Here is a 9,625-nt window from a genome sequence, read left to right on the forward strand (position 1 = left end):
CATAACAATTCGAACAAATGCATCAATCAATTTAATCCAACCAAAAACACAAGCAATCAATGAACTAGCTCTTTCGAGAGAGAAAGGGGAAAATAGTCACACCTAGCAATGCCTAAGGTATCTCGCAAGCACCTCACACCAATAAAGCTTCAACGCGACTAGGAAACACAACCCAACGAGAGCCCTTACCAATCACAACTTGAGAACCAGAGTGGAGGGATAAACAATAATAGAACCAGAGTGACGATGGCCAACGAAACTACCACAACCACTGTAAGGCCCATTTACTTTTCTGTCTTTATTTAAAGGGGCTGCCCCAAATCAGTTAGGCCTATTGCTGACCCATAGGGAACCAAAGACCCTAATATGCCCTAACCCTACTATTTCACCTCATTTCAGAAAATATTTTCCTCAATAACCTCGTTCTGTTCTGTTCCGCTGTTTTTCCAGCTCACTAAGTTGTTCCCGGAGCTGTGGTGCTCACTGTTGAGCGAGAACAACAACTCACCCCCTCTTTATTTCGAGGGCTCGCCTAAGCGAAGGCCACTTGCCTAAGCGAGAGTAGTCTCGCCTGAGCAAGTTGGGCTAGCTTGAGCGAGACCTCGACGTGCCCTCTATTTGCAGTCTCGCCCAGGCGAGAGCAGGTAGCTTGAGCGAAATCTCTTTAGCTTGAGCGAGATTGACAGATTTGAGTGTATATGCGTATGTTTCACATGATTGGATGTTGTGTGCTTTAAACAGTTCAAGTTATGATGCCATATATACTTTATATGATACATTAGGGTTGGAAGTCAATGTGTTTGACATGAGCTTGGTATGATATATGTTTGGATAGTTGGTTATTTATATATATATATATGTATATATTGACATGAGATTGGTATGCACAGGAACTCTATGATTGGTTGGTGAAACATAGACAAGGTATGGGTAGGACGTAATCCCATGACTCTCATAGTGGAAGCTCATGGTGGTGCCTCATCTAATGGACGTAATCCCATGGATCCTCCTAGTGAGAGCCCATGGTGGCGCCTCATCTATTGGACTTAATTCCATGAATCTTTGGGTGAGAGTTCATTGTGGTGCCTCAATGTAAGGACGTAATTTCACGAGGGTATCATGGTGGTGCCTCAAGGCCAGGATGTAATTTCACGAAGGCCTCGTGGTTGTGCCTCATGTAAGGACGTAATTCCACGATGGCCTCATGGTGGTGCCTCACTACTAGGACGTAATTTCACGGGTCTCGTGGTGGTGCCTCATTATACGTATCCGGATAGTCAAGTCTTGGAGTCTTAAATGGTTTGGTATCACATGTTTGGAGGTCTGTTATTTATGCTTGACTTTGAAATTGCATGTTGGGTGTTATGATATAAGAATCTTTTACACTAGCTTACCCTTCTTCTTGCTTGTATATTTGTGTGTGATTTTTCTCCATTGCGATAATCATCAATTTTATTGATGTGAACATATGTGAAAACGACTGAAGTGGTAATAATAATAGGGATGCTATAACTTGATGGTTATGGACGGGTATTGAGCTCACTATGGAGCCCACAGCGGAAGGAGTTTTGTTAGTTTAAGATTCTCTTGTACTTTTGAACTATTGTACTTTGTTTTAGGCAATATGGGGCCTCTTTTTATTTGGTATGGATATGTTTAGTGTACTGTATACCTTCATATTCCAAACTCCGTACTCTCTGAATATTTATGTACGCGACATTTTATTAATTTAGGGTTATCCAATTTATGGGACGTTACAACCACAATGAGATTGTTGGAGAACGCACCAGCTACGAAGACATACACAAAAGAATGTGTTCCCTCAACCCATGAACAAGATGAGGGCCTAATCGTCAGGGCATGATTGTGATGGCATAATGATGGTGGCAACGACAACGTCATGGTAGCAGCAAGGTCACGGTGGTTGGCGTAGTTGGATTGATTTTGGCTCACAGGGTTTTCGTTCAGGTTTTAGGAGTAAAGTGAAATTAAGGGAGGAAGAAAGTGAAAGGCAATTCTGATATTACTGAGTTATTTACCAAAGGATTTTTTCGTTGGTAATATGGTAACCTCCATCAGTAAATAATAGACCAATTTAATATGGACATTATCGACGAATTATTCCGTCGGTCTATAGCTTACCACTTTCTCATTGATGTTACCGACAAATTTTTCTGTTGGTAATGTCATCATGGGAAATCTGTTGATAATTTCGTCGATAATGGTAATTTACCGACAGATCTTAATCCATCATCCGTTGATAATTACTATTTTTCTTGTAGTATGAGAACCATTTAGCAAGAGTGGCCATCTACGTGACAACTCGCCATACATGCAATGATATTTCACTCATACTATCTGATACATTGCACCTGTTGAGCATTTTTTTCGATGATGAAGTGAGAATCAAAATTTTAAATTATTATAAATTATTCATTTATATCATCTATTTTAAACAAGGTTAATAAATTATTGTGTGTGTAACAATATGACATGCCAAAAGAATATCATCAAAGGCCTTCACAACACCAACATCGTACTGATAGGCCATTTTCTACTTCCCTTCATGATGAAGGATTATGTTGTTTTCTTTTAAGATTATTGAATATGATGTGAGTTGATTAAGAAAGCTAAGTGAAATCCCCACTGGACATTAAGATAGCAAGCTATCTAGATGTAAATGTTCATTTCATAAAGCTCAAGAGAAGAAGATGATGGATTGATTCAAAACAAAAATGAAATGGAAAGCACATAAACCATAGAAAACCAAGAACAATTAAAGGAAGAAGAAAACATAAAATGGAAAGGAAAGGATATGGTAAAAATGTGAGAAGGCTAGGCTAGAAGCCATGGCAACCTTGAAGATGAGTGGATGTGTGCCGCCACTTGCTATGCAAGATAAGGCTTAAAAGTATTCACTCCCTAGGGAGGAAACTCTCACAAATGGTTGAGACACAAAAGTGTTTTTACTTCAAAATGTTCAACCCTTTTACATGTCTAGGAGCACCCCTTATATATATAAGCAAATAGAAGATACCTAAGGATGTCTCTACAAAAACCTAACCCTAGCTTCCAAAAACTAGGTCAAATAAGGTTACAAAGAAATGAGAGACAAAATAGCTAACTATGGCGTGTGCAAGGCTAATTTAGTTCTAGCACAAAAGGTGACAAAGAATGTGTCTCACATGTCTCCAAAAAGTGGCCAAAGTGTGCTCCCCAATCATTAAGCTCCCCAATCACCATGCACCACCTAGCATTGATTTCTTACTCCTAATTAACCGAAAAAGCAAATAAATATAGATTAGCATGTTGGCTTAAGTCAAGTCAACTATAGTCAACAAGTCAAACCTAGTCAAAGGTCAACAAGTCAACTAAAGTTGGTTCAACTAAGTCAACTTTGGGAATCAAAAATAACAAACACAAATGAAATGGATGAAGGATTAATGAACTTCCTTTCTAAACATGCTTAGTCTTCTTAAGAATGTGCCTCCATCCTTGGTTGGGGTTAATCCTTCATCACTTCACTCTCAAAATCAAACGTCTGGTTATGGGAATTGGGAACAAAGTGTGCCACCTCTACGTATGAATTTTTGGTGCGAGTCCATCCCATATGTATTGTGGTTCTTCCATTCTGAAACTTTCTTCTTAGTTTAAATAAATTTTAGTTTGTCTTTAATTAACTTGTTTTTGTTAATTGCTTAGGAAAATTTCTTTTTCAATAAAATGTTATAAAAATGTTGTTTTAATAGTTTTTTTTTTGCATTTAATTTTGTTCTTTTAGAATTTCCCTTTTTAGAATAAATTATTTTTGCCAAGGAGTCCTCCCTTTGTGTTAGTTTAGTTTTAAATCCTTAACTTCATTTTCTCTTTTTGCATATCAGTCCCTACATGGATCAACTAAAGTGTTTGACCAATTTTTTGAAAGGCACTCCTTCACTTACAATGTTAAGCCAACCTTTGCTGCTAGATGTTAATCACAGGAATCACGAAGGAGGCACTACTCTAAAGTTTGATCCAACTTCCTTAGAGAGCCAAAACCTGATGAGCATTCCATCTTGAAAAGAAATCTGATGCGTGAGATATGGGCCGAGGGAATGGAGCAAAAGCTGATGCATGATGAGATTGAGGGAGAGATGGACGAATGATAGAGAATCAAAGATGATCAAGGGTGCACGTCAATTAGGTGCAAGGGTTGTGACTCTGGTTCGAGAGCAAGGGTATTGAGGTTAGGTTTTCTATTTTTTTATTTTATTTTTCTTTTGGGGTTTAAAAGGGCAACAATTAGGTTTTTCTTGGAGGAGCCATAGTTGCATGAGTAGAAGCATGTCCAGAGGCTAGGGTTCTTCAAGGGTGTTCTTGCGAGAGAGGGAAATAGTGCATTGTAAGAAGGGTTCTCCATCTCTGATGAGTACAAAGTGGCCTTGAGAGATTGGGGTTTTCCTTAGTGTGTGGGTGGTTTCACTTAGCTTTTCATGAGCACAAAGTGGTCGGGAATTGCTCAGTAAACCTTTTTTCACCATTTTAATTTCAACCTCTTTCTTGACCTTGTGTAACACTTCTATGAATTTGCAATGAATACACTAATTTTGCTTCCATTTAAATTTCTAGTTTTGAATTTTAGCTTGTGTTTCTTGCTTGTTTATGATTCACTTCCGTTTTATGTTTTGCAACTTTAATTTTTTGAATTTGTTTAAATTCTTTTATCGCATTCCAGTTATTAATTTAGCTTTATGTTCTTGAGTCAGTGTAGTGATCATGAATCCATAATTATGCATAGTTTAATGTTTCCTCTTGGAAACCAAATGACCCCAAAGTTGGCACATAATATCGAGATGTCTTCTCGAGTGTAGATGGATTCTTGTTCACTCTCTACAACTATTCCAAGTCTAGTTTATTTCAATTCTATTGCATTTTAAGTTTCCTTTATTTCTTTCTGTTATTCTTCTATTTTTTTATTGAAGTTCTTGCACCAAGTTTATTTCTCTTGTTTTAGATTTTATTTTATGCATTAACTAGTTTTTATTTTCAAGCTTTTGAGTAGTGTTTTAGTTGAATCCTTTCCTTCCATGAAATTTAACAATTTCTGTACATTCTAAAGCATATGAAGTCTGTTTGGCATATTTTTTTTAGTGCATTTGCATCTCCATGCATATTTAATTTTTGCACCTGCATATGGTTCTTCTAGTTGTCATATTTGTGCATTCATGCATCCATAACCCACTGTTATGCCTAAATCTGCATTTGAATCTAGATCAACATCTTTTTAGTTCCATTCATTCATCTTAGCCATTTTGCTTGTAGTTAGAATAGTGTATATGCATGATACTGCATCTGTTCAAATCTGGACTATATTTCCACTATTGTTCTGCCACTGTTTACATTGATTCTGCTGTCACGTGTTGGCTCTATGCTGATTGTTTTGGTTTAAGTGTATTGTTACAAGTGTGATTCCTTATACATATTTGAATTTTAGCTTAAAATGGCCCACTAGTTTTGCTATCAATTGTTTGTAGGCATATTCTGTACTTTGGAGCCACATTATTTCATGTTGATTTTCTCCAAACAGTAGTAGCATTCATGGCTAGATGTAGGGTCTTATATGACTCTTTCTATAAATTGCTGCATTCAGTTTGAGTACTATGCTGCCAATTAAACTTTATTATTCTACATTATTTAAATATGATTTTACAATCATATTACTAACATATTTTTAAAGAAGTAGAAATGAGTTGGTTCTGATTTTTCATGTTGTGATTAGAGCTTGTGAGCATCATGATAGTCCAATCACATGATAAGCATTTATGTTTGCATTTTTCTGGTATCTTGGAGTGACCTTATCCCAATCTGGTTATGCTGTGATTAAGAAAAATTGTCAGTACATCTGAAATTGAAAAGGATCCGAATTGCATGTACGCACATAACATCCCTGGCAATTAGATTTCATTGATGAACTTTACTGCATTGAAGTTGATTGTGTTTTGTTATTGATTTCCATAAATTTTTATGGAACTTCTCACGTGATATATCTTGCATAGTTTAGATTCTACATTAATTCTGCATAGATTTTATTATGGCAAAGTTGACCAAGCATTACTCATCTAGGTTCACTTGCATTCCATGTAAATCTAGTTTCTCATATCCATTACGTCCTATGCATCTTCATCATTTCTGCATATCTTTAGTTGCTTGTAATCATGCATTTAGTTTTTCGATTTAATTGAATAAAAATTGCACCTTTTTTCTTAGTTTCTTTGTTTATTTTTAATTTTCCCCATTTGTTTTCTTTTATTTTAATTTTAGCGAGATTAAATTACACAAGCTAAACTTAACACGCATTATTTCCTTGGATTTGATCCTAAGTCATTTTCCCTATACTTCATTAGGGGAAATTGTTTGGGTTTTGTTTAACTCTAAAAATGACTGTAAAAATATGAGTTAACAATCCCATATGTATGGTGGTTCTTCCAAGCCACAGTTCTCTAACTTTAGTAGAGCTCAATCGCAGATGTTTGGCACATCTACCATGACTCCGCCATCAACATACCGAGGGCCTTCTTCCTCATAACAATATTATTAACTAGAAATGCCTTTTCATAGGTTTGAAGATGGTTCTTAGTATGTAGAATTTGAAGATACTGATGAGGAAAGTAAGTCTCCCCCTCCTCAACCACAACCACAATGACGACCTCAACGACCAATATGAAGGTCAACATGTGTCACTGGAGGGCATCGCTGATGAATATAATTGTATGAAAATCAATTCATTTTGGGCCCATTATGTACTTTCCTTTATTTCTAAATATGTAAATAATTGAACTCTATGTATGCAATGCAAATTTTATTTCTTTTATATCCTTCAATAATTTAGCCACCATGCCTTATAAAGACCATGGCCATCCACCTCTATCATTTGCACAATTTATATTTTCATAAAGTCTATTATGTTTCCTTTGCTCATTCCCACATTAATCACACCTCAACATGGATAATTTCTCCAGTGATATGTTTGGCATCACCGAATCTCAGGATTTCACAAATTCTTACCTTGCCGCCTTATTTGCGAATGGCGAAATGAAACAATGTGATAATGGTGTGAAGTTTATATGTGATAGTCCTCAACTATTTCACATTCCATACAAGTGCACATACAAAGTGTGATGAGTTCATATTTATGTCCTCATTTAATGTTTAATTCGGGGTATTTAATTGAATTTCTGTGCTTAAAAAGTGCCTTAATTGACAGTATTGATAATTAGAGTATTTGAGCTTGTGTGATAAAAATGTCTTAAAAAGTGATTTTTAGTTGCATAAATTATTTTTGGATATTCTAATGTTTGTTGATGCAGCTGAAGTTAAGATTAAGCTTATTTAAGGTGGGAAAATAAATTGATTGAAGTTACAAAACACCTTTAAGTAAAGGCTAAAATCAACAAGTTCTGGAAAAATCACTTTTGCACCCTTAAATTACATATACACTCCCCTCTTTCCAAATAGGTCACACAAAACCTACTTCTGCACCTCTATCTTTTTCTATTTTCACCCCCTTTTCCACTCAATTAAATCAGCTTAACTAGATCATGCTATGACACTTGTCATGATCCTTCACTCACTAAACTGGGCAACCATACACTGGCATGTCATCATGTCACGCATGAAACCCTACCTCCATCTTCACCAAGTTTCTGCTACCGTAAATAGCCACACCGTCATCGGAAAAGCACTGGCGTCGTAACCAATCACGAGCCATGAGCAAAACCTCGATGTCGGCAACGTGAATCCATTGCTATCCATGAAGTCACACCATTCATGAAACAAACCTACATCCACCATGATTCAAGACCTCCACTAAAGCCACCACCATTGTTGGAACTCGCCTGGGCCTACAAAATATCGCGAGATCTACACTGCGATGCAAATGCAGCGGGGCACTTGAATTCACCACAAAAACATGTGGGAAATCACGTTGCCACCACTGAAACCACAACACCATTGTGGACCAGAAGAGAAATGGATGAATGTGAGAAGCACACCACTACAAGGCTACGGTAGAGGCCATGGCAACCTTGAAGAAGATTTGATGTGTGCGGCCACTTGCTATGCAAGATAAGGCTTAAAAGTATTCACTCCCTAGGGATAAAACTTTCACAAATGATTGATACACAAAGGTGTTTAATTTATCCAAAATGTTTAATCCTTGTACAAGTGTTAGAGATCACCTTAAATAGAAGTGTCTAGGGGCCTCTTAGCAAAAACACATAAGCTAAAAAGGATTAAAATGCAAATAAAAAATCTAGAGTCTAGAAAGTAGGTCAACAAAGGAGAACATGGACACATTATAGAAGCCTTCTTGGCCAAGGCAAGGTGGATGCTCTTTTTATATGTTTCTAGTCTCCTTGGTGGCCAAGGCATGTGGTCATCCTTTCTAGATGTTTCTAGAAAACTTTGCTCCTTCTCTTTCCTCCATATGTGCTCTCCAAAAGTCATCTAAATGTGCACATGTCCTTCCTTGTCCCACTTCTTAATGAACATACAAAACAAGTTAAATTTGAATTAGCATGTTGGCTTAAGTTAAGCTAATCTTTGAGTCAACTAGTCAACCTAAGGTCAAAGTCAACAAGTTAACCGAGCCAACTTCATGGAATTCAAACTAGAGTAAATAAAAGCAAAGGAATGGATTAAAGAACTTTCTTTCTCCTAATCATGTGCCATGGACCATCATCCTTGGTAGGGATCAAGCTTTCATCATTATCTTCCTTGGTGTATGAATGATTTGAGTCTTCAGATTGCATGTTCAAATATGCTCTATAGAGTCTTTTTCCAAGCTTTTCTTGTGTTAGTTTTGCGTGATATTTTTGTCACATGAATTTCCTTCTTTAGAGTTTTTTCATTATTGCTTTTTTGTGCTTTCCCTTGCTTGTCTTTAAGATTGCATGTTTTGTCTTTGTAGTTTTCTTTCCCTTCATCCTTTCGAGTGAATTGCCGAAACATATCTTGTCCTTGAATTTTCTTTTTGAAAATCTATAGGAGTTTTCACTTTTTATGGATTTTAGTGCTAGCCTTGGCTTGTTTTGCTTGGGAGTGTGAACCATTGATATCTCAATTTCTATACCTTCATATTGAAGCTTATTGCACTCACTTGCCATTTTAGTTTCCTTTATCTTTCAATCTTAGCTTAAAAATGTGATATTTTAAGTTGTTTTCAGAAGCTGCAGTCTCGCCTGGCGGTATTTATTACCGCCCGGCGCATCTTAAAAGGTCATTTTCCACTGTCACGTTCCCGCCTGGCGTTACCCTGCTGCCGCCAGGCGCTGGCAGAGAAACGCTGATTTTTTCAGCACTGACCTTTGCTGCTTGTTTTGATCATAACTTTCTCTACAGGTGTCCGAATGAGTTGGTTCTTGTTGCGTTGGATTCTACACTCAAAGAGATTTAATTGAAGTGGTAGAAAGAAATTTTTGGAATTTTGTGCGTGATGCAGTTTACTCTGGAAGATGGCAGCAGTTACAAAGGTAAAAAACCACCTCATGTTTTCGTTGAAAATTTGGTGCATTTAGCAAAGCCTTGAAGCAGACCCTTTCTTCACCTAATGGGCTTCTTCTCTGCACATGGAATGGCCCAAAAAGGG

This window comes from Vigna unguiculata, chromosome 8, assembly GCF_004118075.2.
Source record: "Vigna unguiculata cultivar IT97K-499-35 chromosome 8, ASM411807v1, whole genome shotgun sequence".
NCBI lineage: Eukaryota > Viridiplantae > Streptophyta > Magnoliopsida > Fabales > Fabaceae > Vigna > Vigna unguiculata.